Source organism: Eumetopias jubatus, unplaced genomic scaffold (genome assembly GCF_037043125.1).
Source record: "Eumetopias jubatus isolate StellerSeaLion01/CBP00866 unplaced genomic scaffold, mEumJub1_p1.0 scaffold_15, whole genome shotgun sequence".
Lineage (NCBI taxonomy): Eukaryota > Metazoa > Chordata > Mammalia > Carnivora > Otariidae > Eumetopias > Eumetopias jubatus.
Genome location: NW_028274821.1, coordinates 33,948,702 through 33,961,565, shown reverse-complemented (window position 1 = coordinate 33,961,565; position 12,864 = coordinate 33,948,702). Strand labels below are relative to the sequence as shown.

General features: G+C 40.3%; 1 pseudogene; it reads right to left on the bottom strand.

The window, feature by feature from the left end:
* Window positions 1–595: 595 nt before the first annotated feature.
* On the bottom strand, window positions 596–2,163 carry LOC114212402 (pyruvate kinase PKM pseudogene; annotated as a pseudogene).
* Window positions 2,164–12,864: the final 10,701 nt, after the last annotated feature.

Sequence of the window (12,864 nt, the reverse complement as noted above, 5' to 3'; positions counted from 1 at the left end):
GGCTCTATAGCAACAGGCCTGGGGGCGGCTGCAGCAGTGGGGAAAATGGAGGGTGGAGGGTGGAGTGTTTGCCTGCAGCGACAGCTGAGTGTAGGAACATAAGTGCACAACACACACAAGGTGGGAGTGGGGGAGCCTGAGGAGGGTGGAGAAGCAAGTGAGGGCCTGAGCCAGTCTCCTTAAACTGGAACCAGTGCCCTATGCTGCTACTCTTGCTGGCGGTCTCTTGACCACAGGCCAGGGTTGGGAGTTCTCTGGATATCCATTTTCTATTGGCACCGAATGGAGTACGCAAAGGATGATAAGCAGGAGCTTTTGCCCTCCATGTTAAGCTCTGGGGCTTCCAGTACTGCAGCTTTCCTTTGTCCCTTGTTTGGGTGAGGTCACATGATGTGCAACCCAGCTCTGTATCACCTCACCTGAACAGGGTCCTAAAAAACAGTCATGTTTTATAGAGGCATTAATCTTCCCTGGCATCCCAGCTCACCAGTGCCAAGTGACAGCCCCCAAGTGAACACTACAAGCATTGCTGGCCTAATGGATGGGTTGGGGAAAGGGAATGGGCCAGGGGCTGGAGGAGGGGCTCTGGGGCCCATCACGGCACAGGCACCACACGCACGGTGTTGGTGAAGCCGGAGCCAGGGCACCACCCAGTCAGCACAATGACCACATCACCCTTCTTGAAGAACCCTCGGGCCTTGCAAACATTCATAGCCAAGTTCACCCAGAGGTCCACATCCTCAGCCCAGGCCTCCTGCACTGGGTCCTTACACACCACAGGAAAGATGCCGCAGTACAGGTGGGCCTGGAGAGCAGTCTGGTGATTCTGGGTCACAGCAGTGATGGGGGCACGGGGGCAATATCTAGCCACCTGGTGAGCAGACCTGCCAGACTTGGTGAGGACGATTATGGCCCCACTGCAGCACTTGAAGGAGGCCTCCATGGCGCCCACGGCCGCGGCTTCTGTGGGGTCGTTGGTAATGGGCGCCAGGCGGCAGAGTTCCTCAAATAATTGCAAGTGGTAGATGGCAGCCTCTGCCTCACGGGCAATCAGGTGCTGCATGCGAACCGCCTCGAGCAGGTAGTCCCCTTTGGCTGTCTCTCCAGACAGCGTGATGCAGTCGGCTCCATCCAAGACCGCATTGGCCACATTGCTGCCTTCCACTCGGGTGGGACGGGGCTTCTTGATCATGTTCTCCAGCATCTGCGTCGCACAGATGACAGGTTTACCTACTCGGCTGCATCATCTTCTGAGCAAGGAAGACCTTCTCTGCAGGAATCTCAATGCCTAGATCACCACGAGCCACCATGATGCCATCGCTGGCTTCCAGGATCTCATCAAACCTCCAAACTCCCTCGTGATTCTCAATTTTGCTGATTATCTTGATGTTCTTCCCTTTCTCTCCCAGGACCTTCCTGACTTCATGGACATCTGAGGCCTTGCAGATGAAAGATGCAAACACCATATCTACATCCTGTTCTACCCCAAATTTCAGATCCTGGATGTCCTTTTCTGACACAGCAGGCAAGTCCACAGCAGCCCCGGGAAGGTTCACACCCTTCTTGTTCCCCAAGGAGACACCGGTCTCCACCTCCGTCACCAGGAAGTCAGCACCTTTCTCCTTCACCTGCAGAGGAATAAGCCCATCATCCACGTAGATCTTGCCGCCCACTTCCACCACCTTGCAGATATTCTTGTAGTCCGGCCACAGGATGTTCTCGTCACATTTGTCCATGTAGGCATTGTCCAGAGTGATCTTGAGCGTGGCCCCTTTCTTCAGCTCTACCTCCGCAGTGTCGCTGCCCTTGATGAGCCCAGTTCGGATCTCGGATCCTTTGGTGTCCAGGGCCACAGCAACCAGCCGGTAGAGAATGGGGTCAGAAGCAAAGCTTTCCCTGGCGGTGCGCAAGTTCTTGATGGTCTCTGCATGGTACTGGTGGGTTCCATGAGAGAAGTTCATATGAGCCACATTCATTCCAGACTTCATCATCTCCACCAGTCGGGAAGCTGGTGGTACAGATGATGCCAGTGTTTCGGGCCGTGATGGGTGGTGACTCAATGTCCAGACGGCACATGTTTTCCAAGAATGTGTAGGCCATGGCCGCGTGCAGCTGCTGGGTCTGGATGAAGGCAGTGCTGACATCACTATGGGGCTTTGACATGGCTGCTGAGGTCCTCCGGCACTGTCCTGCTGGAGCTGCACTGCCGTTGCAAAACGGTCTTCACGCTCGCGACCTGGAGCTGCTGTGCCAGTTTTTTTTTTTTTTTTTTTAAGACTTTATTTATTTGACAGAGAGAGACACAGTGAGAGAGAGAACACAAGCAGGGGGAGTGGGAGAGGGAGAAGCAGTCTTCCCGCAGAGCAGGGAGCCCGATGCGGGGCTCGATCCCAGGACCCTGGGATCATAACCTGAGCCCAAGGCAGATGCTTAATGACTGAGCCACCCAGGCGCTCCAACCCAGGTTTTAATCTTAGTTCTGCCACCAGCTTCTAGTCAGCTCTTGAGCAAGCCATTTAAAATTTTAGAACATGTTACCCTCCGTGAAGTCAGAAGACTAGGCAATCTCTAAATACCTTTTCGTCATGAAGGTTTTCCCTTTGTATGAAAGAAATGTACTTTCTGATGCCAAAGGACAGAGATAGTAATGGGGAACAGATCAAACTGAAATAGCGCTCTCTGCAGTGATGATGTGAAGCTGTCACAGAAGCTCGGACCATTGCTCCTACAGGTTCAGTCTTTAGCTACCTGAAGCAACAAATGCTTCATGCTCACAGGAATTTAGTAATCCCTCACCCCAAATAATGCACCAGCCAACCAAACAATTCTACAGGGGAGGAACAGGGTCCTTTCTGACCCTCTTGTGATCAGATCATTCTGGAAGCATAACATGTGATTACCCTCTCCTGCTGTGTGTAACTGCTCAGACATTCAAATGAAATATGGATAATCAGGAAGAATTGGGATTGGTGGTGGTGTGGTAGTGTATATGTGTGTGGTCTCTTTCTACTTCCCAAGAACTCAAATAGGAAAATCCCTCCTTCAGTTTCATTCTGCATAATACTGGTTTAGTGATGTGAATTAAATTAAACATGTTATGTTATCCAGGCTGTGTCTAGAATAACAATAAATCTCAGCAAAGGAAAATATTCCATCAGTGAATGGGCAAATATTCTGTTAGTGAGTGGGCAAAGCAGACCAATAAAAATGCACATTCTGCCCTGTACCTAGAGATAACAGATCATATATATGTATATGAATATATATATATTTATGTAAAGAAATATATATTTCATTTACATATATTTAATATATACTTATATAAATATATATTAAATATATATATATGAATCATTAAAAGAAATACATTTTATAAATATGTATTATATATAATATAATATATATGTTTTAAATGATGTCCACCTATACGTGAAGGTTAAGTGGACGCAAGAAATTCCAACAAGTGATTTTATCACTCTAACGGCCAACTACAAAAATAGTCCTTTAGGCCTGGGGCCTGAAGCTAGTACTGGCTAGATTCTAGTTGTGTTATCATCAAAAAAGTTTCAATATCTAGAAGAAATATGGCCTCATTTCCTTCAGGGGGATTATTATTTTCAGGTACCTCAGATACATTGAATTAAGATTCAGTCCAATATGCATTTATTAGCCTTTGTTATATGCCAGATACTCTACTTGGCGTGTTAGGAATATTACAGAGTTCCTGCTCCTAGAAGTTGAGAGTCTAGTGGGAGAGACAGACACTTTAAAAAGTGATTATAAGTAAGAATTATACACTGGGTACACGGGAGCAAGACAGAGGGGTATTTTAGATCTTACTAAACAGATACAGAAATCAAATCTGATATTTTACGTGGAGCAAAGCCCAATCACCAGTTGGACAAACTCTGGATCACCAGGATGACGAATAAAGCAGACGCATGTCAAGAGGAAGGGCTACCAACGTTCATATCTAGGCATGTCATCAAACAAAAACTCTAAGGGGAAATTCTCAGAGTTCCTTAACTTGGGGTTGCTTTGAGCAGCACGCTGTGCAGCCGTGCTAAAAACTGTGTGACAGGGAACTGCAAAATGCCTGTCAAAACCCTTGACAAGTGAAAGACAGGCAATGGGTGGAGGAGGCTTTCTTTCCATCCTCACCAGCCTTTGAACACCTGTTACTAATGGAGCAAGCTGAGAGACACATTTGGCATATGTTGGCAGCCCCAGCAGAATCAGCCCCTCTTCACAATTTAGTGGAAATGCGATCCTTTTTCTGTGACTTCTGCTGCACAAAACCCATTTCAGTTCCCTTTGCTGTATAGTTATCGTAAGTGAGAGGGAGAGATAAGAAAACTCAAGCCAGTTTTACCATGGCTGAATATGAGCATGCCAAAAATTTTGGCAGCATTCTTACTGAGGTGAGAAAAATCAAACTAACACCACTTGTGGGAGTTTTTCAATTGACAAACACCTTCATGAATGTATACAGTTGGCTCTACAGCAACCTGAAAGAATGAGCAGAGCATCTCACATTGTCCCCATTTTACAGATAAAGGAACAGGTGGCTTCAGTTGGGTGAGGGAATGTACAATCACTAGTAAGAAGTAAATTTGGTCATGTGAATGCAGGTCTTTGGCATCTTCACAGGACATTGGTTCTCAAAGAATTCAGAGAGATGTGTGTACTTGAATTCTAGCCTTTTGGGTAGAAAGTAGTTTAGGTTGAGCCTTTCAAAGCAACAGAAATTCAACTTGTCTCCCTCAAAGTGCTTCAACTGTTTTTGGAAGGCCTGGAACAATGCAGGTGGAAGGTGAGCTATTAGAATCAGCCAGTTGGAAGCTGTCTGTCCCTAAACAAGGTAATTTCTCTGAGCCTCAGTTCCCTAATTTGTAAAATGTGAAAAGTAATACCCACCAAGTTTTGGGAGGACTGAATGTTTAATGACCGTGAGTGATGATCAGTATCATAGTGTTTAAAAATACAAATTATGTATGACTACTCCTCTTGCCTGCTGATTGAGGACTCGGGGTCTGGATGTGGGAAAGGGACTTCTCTCTTAGTGTCTGTGGAATTGAGTGTTTTTTACCATATCGTGTATCACAGACAGATGCCAGGAAGGCAGAATTTTAAAAACTTGAAACCTGCACATTGCTCAAGGCATGTCTGTACTTGCAATTTGTCTCAGTTCATTCCAATTTTTACTTTAAAATATTTCATTTAATTAGAAATGTAACTTTAAAATAAACAGCAAATGAAAAATAAAAAAAGAAAAATGACAAATTCTATCTAGAAAAAAAGTTCTCTTCTGAGGGGGTTCCAGAGTTGGCTCTACAAAAGTACCAGCTGCCCATTTGTTTTATTATTACTTGGGTTAAATATATCTATGGCTGAGGGGGAGGAGGGCAACTGACAGCAGCTTTGGCTTCCTGCATTGCTTGATGCTTATTGCACCAATTTCCTTGTGGGATTGACAAGCTTTCCCTTGACATGAGTTCTAAATGAATCCCTAGGTTGAATCCTTTCTCCACCACTTATTGACTGTCTCACTTCCTCATTTGGAAAATAGGGATGATATGATCTTAGCCATTTTGCCTGTCTATGGCTTTTTCACATAGATCAAATAAAATAAGTGGATATGTTAAGTCTTTGAAACTGTACATAGCACCCTACTAGTTTTACTCACTTCTCTCATTCGGTTGTACTTTTTCAAAAATATGCAGTGCAACTCTTCAGAAATAGAGTGGTGCTACCAGGCATTCTGAATCTAAAAACTTCCAAGCTATCCTGTTTCTGTGCAATATTAGCCATTCTCCTTTGGAACCAATTTAGCTCTTTAAAAACACCACTATGATACTGATTCTTGATAAATACCATGATTTCTTGGAACTTGCTAAGAGATAGTCTTACTAAGACTTAGAGCTTTGAATGCCTCAACTTAAAAGATGAAACATAATGTCTCCTTCTTCCTTCTCCTAATAGTTCACATACTGTCCTATGATTCCTCTTCCCTTTCCTCTCATCTTTGATGTGAAATATGGCATTTCTTTCCACAAGGATGCCATTCAGAGTCCCACCTGTTCAAGAGCATGGCCACTTCTCTTAAAAATTGGAGTCAAGGGACAACTGGGTGGCCTCTTAGTTTTGGCTCAGGTTATATCTCATGGATTGTGGGATCGAGCCCCAAGTCAGACTCCATGCTTGACAGGGAGTCTGCTTCAAGATCCTCTCTCTCTCTCTGCCCCTCCCCCTACTCTTACACTTGTTCTTTCTCTCTCAAATAAATAAATATAAATCTTAAAAAAATTAAAGCTCATTACTAAAATAACTTCATATTAAAAATATTGGAGTCAAATGGAACATCCCACCTGGGCTTGGTAGGCCACTGTATTCCAGGTACACTTCCATGAAGTTTTACCTACTAAAGCCAAATGCGATGTTGAGATGAGTTAACATTGATACAGTACCTTGAACTCAACTCTCCCCTAGGGTTAAAGTTGGCCAAGGAGCTCCAGATGATACTCTCTCTATTTGAACTTTACTTGGAACATCATGTCTAGTCAAGGGTTTTTCTTTTGAGGTTTAGAAAACTCTGCTTGTCTTTAAAAATTATTATAAGATCGTTTGTATTCAGGATTTTCTCTTACTGAATGTGGCTTTCACTTATTTTCTTGAGTGCAGATTATATATGTGTAAGAAATATATATTACATATATTTTATATAAGATATATATATTTATTATGTTATGTTAATCACCATACATTACATCATTAGTTTTTGATGTAGTGTTCCATGATTCATTGTGCATAACACCCAGTGCTCCATGCAGAACGTGCCCTCTTTAATACCCATCACCAAGCAAACCCATTCCCCTACCTCCCACCCCTCTAGAACTCTCAGGTTGTTTTTCACAGTCGATAGTCTCTCATGGTTCATCTCCCCTCTGATTTCCCCCCCTTCATTCTTCCCCTCCTGCTATCATGTTTTTTTTTTTTTTAACATATAATGTATTATTTGTTTCAGAGGTACAGGTCTGTGATTCAAAAGTCTTAAACAATTCACAGCATTCACCATAGCACATACCCTCCCCAAGATCTATCACCCAGCCACCCCATCCCTCCCACCTCCCACCACTCCAGCAACACTCAGTTTGTTTCCTGAGATTAAGAATTCCTCATATCAGTGAGATCATATGATACATGTCTTTCTCTGATTGACTTATTTCACTCAGCATACCACCCTCCAGTTCCATCCATGTCATTGCAAATGGCAAGATCTCATTCCTTTTGATGGCTGCATAATATTCCATTGTGTATATATACCACCTCTTCTTTATCCATTCATCTGTCGATGGACATCTTGGCTCTTTCCCCAGTTTGGCTATTGTGGACATTGCTGCTATAAACGTTAGGGTGCACGTACCCCTTCGGATCCCTACATTTCTATCTTTGTGGTAAATACCCAGTAGTGCAATTGCTGGGTCGTATGGTAGCTCTATTTTCAACTTTTTGAGGAACCTCCACACTGTTTTCCAGAGTGGCTGCACCAGCTTGCATTCCCACCAACAGTGTAGGAGGGTTCCCCTTTCTCCTCATCCCCACCAACATCTATCATTTCCTGACTTGTTAATTTTAGCCATTCTGACTGGTGTGAGGTGGTATCTCATTGAGGTTTTGATTTGGATTTCCCTGATGCCGAGTGATGTTGAGCACTTTTTCATGTGTCTGTTGGCCATTTGGATGTCTTCTTTGGAAAAATGTCTGTTCATGTCTCCTGCCCATTTCTTGATTGGATCATTTGTTCTTTGGGTGTTGAGTTTGATAAGTTCTTTATAGATTTTGGATACTAGCCCTTTATCTGATATGTATTTGCAAATATCTTCTCCCATTCTGTTGGTTGTCTTTTGGTTTTGTTGACTGTTTTTTTTTTTTTTTCTGTGCAAAAGCTTTTTCTCTTGATGAAGTCCCAATAGTTCATTTTTTAATTAAAATAATACTCAAATAACATGCCAATTTCTGATAAGTTTGTTTTATTTCAGTAGTCATCTAGATATAGCCAATAAAGAACAAAGAAAGAAGTACAAGATTTTCTTTGTTTGGATTGCACTTAGTTAACATACAATGTAACATTGATTTCAGGTATGCAATACTGTGATCCAACACTTCCATACATCACCCAGTGCTCATCATGACAAGTGCACTCCTTAATCCCCATCACCTATTTAATCCATCCCCCCACCCACCCCCTTCAGGTAACCATCAGTATGTTCTCTACAGTTAAGAGTCTGTTTCTTGGTTTGTCTTCCTCTGTCTCTTGTCCCTCTGCTTGTTTCTTTTCTTAAATTCCACATATGACTCAAATCATATGGTATTTGTCTTTCTCTGATTTTGCTTAGCATCGTACTCTCTAGTTCCATCAACGTTGTTGCAAAAGGCAAGATTTAATTCTTTTTATGACAGAATAATAATAGTCCATTTTATATATGTACTGCCTCTTCTTTATCCATTCATCAGTCCGTGGACACTTGTGCTGTTTCCATAATTGGGCTATTGTATATAATGTTGGTATAAACAACCAGGTGCATGTATCCTTTGAATTTGTATTTATACTTTGGGTAAATACCTAGGAGTGCAATTGCTGGATTGCAGGGTAGTTCTACTTTTAACTTTTTGAGGAAACTCCATACTGTTTTTCAGAGTGCCTGCACCAGTTTGCGTTCCCATCAATAGTGCAAGAGAGTTCCCCTTTCTCCACATCCTTGTCAACACCTATTGTTTCTTGTGTTGTTGATTTTAGCCATTCTGACAGGTGTGAGGTGATATCTCATTGTAGTATTTTTTTTTTCAAGTAGGCTCCATGCTCAGCATGAAGCCTATCACGGGGCTTGAATTCATGACCTGAGAACAGGACCTGAGCTGAGATCATGAGTCAGATGCTTAACTTACTAAGCCATCCAGGTAACCTACTAAGCCATCTCATTGTAGTTTTGATTTGTATTTGCCTCATGATCAGTAATGTTGAGCCTCTTTTCATATATCTGTTGGCCATCTGTATGTCTTTTTTGGAAAAATGTCTATTTATGTCTTCTGCCCACTTTTAATTGGATTATTCATTTTTGGGGTGTTGAGTTTTATAAATTCTTTATAAATTTTGGATACTAACCCTTTATCATTATGATTGCAAATATCGTCTCCTATTCTGTAGGTTGTCTTTTAGTTTTCATGACTGTTTACTTTCACTGTGCAGAAGTTTTAATTTTGATATAATCCAAAGAGTTTATTTTTGTTTTTGGTTCCCTTGCCTCAGGAGACATATCAAGAAGTTGCTAAGGCTGATGTCAAATAGGTTACTACCTGTGTTATCTAGGATTTTTATGGTTTCATGTCTCACATTTAGGTCTTTAATCCATTTTTTGTGCCATTACCATACTGTTTTGATCAATACAGCTTCGTAATATAACTTGAAGTCCAGAACTGTGATGCCTCCAGCTTTGCTTTTCTTTTTCAAAGTTGCTTTGGCTATTTGGAGTCCTTTGTGGTTCCATACAAATTTTAGGATTGCTTATTCTAGTTCTGTGAAAAGTGCAGTTAGTATTTTGATAAGCATTATATTAAATATGTAGATTGCTTTGGTATAGACATTTTAACATTATTTATTTTTCCAAACCATGAGCATGGAATGACTTTCCATTTCTTTGTGTCATCTTCAATTTCTTTCATCAATGTTTTATGGTTTTCAGAGTACAGGTCTTTCACCTCTTTGGTTAGGTTTATTCCTAAGTATCTTATTGGTTTTGGTGCAATTGTAAATGGGATTGATTCCTTAATTTCCCTTTCTGTGGCTTCATTATTGGTGTATAGAAATGCAGATTTCTGTACATTGATTTTTGTATCCTGTGACTTTACTGAATTCATGTATCAGTTCTAGCAGTTTTGTGGTGAAGTCTTTTCCAGGTTTCTATATAGAGTAACATGTCATCTGCAAATAATGAAAGATTTATTTCTTCCTTGCCGATAAGATGTCTTTTATTTCTTTTTGTTCTCTGATTGCTGTGGTTAAGACTTCCAGTATTATGCTAAGTAACAGTGACAAGAGTGGACAACCCTGTCTTCTTCCTGACTGTAGAAGAAAAACTCTTAGTTTTTCCCCACTGAGGATGATATTAGCTGTGAGTTTTTCATATATTGGCTTTATTATGTTGAGGTATGTTCGCTCTAAACTTGCTTTGTTGAGGGTTTTTATCATGAATGGGTGTTGTACTTTGTCAAATGCTTTTTCTGCATCTCTTGAAATGATCATATGATTTGTATCTTTTCTTTTATTAATGTAGTGTATAATGTTGATTGATATGTGAATATTGAACCACCCCTCCAACACAGGAATAAATCCCATTTGATCATGGTGAATGATTTTTTTAATATATTGTTGAATTCAGTTTGCTAGTATTTTGTTGAGAATTTTTGCATCCATGTTCATCAGGGATATTGGGCTGTAGTTCCCTTTTTTAGTGGAGTCTTTATCTGGTTTTGGTATCAGGGTAATACTGCCTTCATAGAATGAGTTTGGAAGTTTTTCTTTCTTTTCTATTTTTTGGAATGGTTTAAAAGGAATAAGTATTAAGTCTTTAAATGCTTGATAGAATTCATCTGTGAAATCATCTGGCCCTGGACTTTTGTTTGTTGGGAGGTTTTTTTTCTTTTTTGATTACTGATTCAATTTCTTTGCTGGTTCAAATTTTCTATTTCTTCCTGTTTCAGTTTTAGTAGTTTATATGTTTCTAGGAATTCATCCATTTCTTCCATCTTGTCCAATTTGTTGGCCTATAATTTTTCATAATATTCTCTTATATTTCTTTGTATTTCTATAGTGAAGGTTGTTATTTCTCCTCTCTCATTTGTGATTTTATTTGTTTGTATCCTTTCTCTCTCTCTCTTTTTTTAAATAAGTCTGGCTAGAGATCTGTAAATATTATGAATCTTTCCAAAGAACCATCTGTTCTATTGTTTGTTCATTTGTTTGTTTGTTTTGTTTTTTAGTTTCTATATCATTTATTTCTGCTCTAATCTTTATTATTCTCTTCCTTCTGCTGGCTTTAGGTTTCATTTGTTGTTCTTTTCTAGGTCCTTTAGGTGTAAGGTTAGGTTGTTTGAGATTTTTCTTGCTTCTTGAGGTCGGCCTGTATTGCTATATATTTCCCTCTTTGGACTGCTTTACTGCATCCCAAAGGTTTTGGACTATTGTGTTTTCATTTGCATTTTTTCCATGTATTTTCTTTTTAATTTCTTCTTTGATTTCCTGCTTGACCCATTCATTGTTTAGTAATATATCACCTAACCTCCATGTATTTGTGGTCTTTCCAAATTTTTTCTTGTGGTTGACTTCTAGTTTCATGGGAATGTGGTCAGAAAAGTTGTATGGTATGATTTTACTCTTTTTGTATCTGTTGAGGCCTGATTTGTAACCTAATATGTGATCTATTCTGGAAAATGATCCATGTACACTTGAAAACAGTGTGTATTTTGCTGTTTTAGGAAGGAATGTCCTGAATGTATCTGTTAAGTCCATCATGTTCAGTGTGTCATTCAAAGCCATTGTTTTTCCTTATTAATGTTCTGTTTAGATGATCTGACCATTGATGTAAGTGGGGTGTTAAAGTCTCCCACTATTATTGTATTACTATCTATTAGTTCTTTTATGTTTGTTATTAATTGTTTTATATGTTTGGGAGCTCCCATGTTGGTACACAAATATTTACAATTGTTATATCTTCTTGTTGGATTATCCCGTTCATTAGGATATAGTGCCTTTCATTATCTCTTGTTACAGTCTTTGTTATTTTTTTTCAAATTTGCATTTAAATTCTAGTTAGTTAACATATAGTGTAATATTGGTTTCAGGAGTCAAATTTAGTGATTCATCACTTACATATAACATCCAGTGCTCATCATGGTAAGTGCCCTCTTTAGTACCCATCACCCATCTAGCCCATCCCCCACCCCACCTCCATACATTAACCCTCAGTTTGTTCTCCATCATTAAGAGTCTCTTATGGTTTACATTCCTCTCTCTCTTTTCCCTCCCCACATCTGTTTTGTTTCTTAAATTCCACATATGAGTGAAATCACTCTCACTGACTTATTTCACTTAGGTTAAAATATACGAGCTCCATCCAGGTCATTGCAAATGGCAAGATTTAATTCTTTTTGTTGGCTGAGTAATATTCCATTGAATGTGTGTGTGAGTGTGTGTGTGTGTGTGTGTGTGTGTGTGTTATGCCACATCTTTTTTTTAAAGATTTTATTTTTCTTTTTCAACAGAGAGAGAGAGAGAAAGCAAGAGAGGGAACACAAGCAGAGGGAGTGGGAGAAGCAGATTTCCTTCCGAACAGGGAGCCCGTTGTGGGACTTGATCCCAGGACCCTAGGATTATGACATGAGCTAAAGGCAGACACTTAACAACTGAGGCACCCAGGCAGCCTGAAACATCTTCTTTATCCATTCATCAGTTGCTGCACATTTGGTCTCCTTCAATTGTCTGGCTATTGTTGACAGTCTTTGTTTTAAAGTCTAAATTGTCCAATATAGGTGTTGCTACTCTGCTTTCTTGTGACAGCCATTTGCATGATAAATGTTTCTCCACACCTTCACTTTTAGTCTGGAGCTATCTTTAGGTCTACCATGAGTCTTCTGTAAGCAGCATATAGATGTGCTTTGATTTTTTATACATTCTGACATCTTATGTCTTGTGATTGGATCGTTTAGCCAATTTCCATTCAAAGTAATTAGATAGCTATGTATTTATTGCCTTTTTAAAAATTTTATTATTGTTATGTTAATCACCACACATTACATCATTAGTTTTGG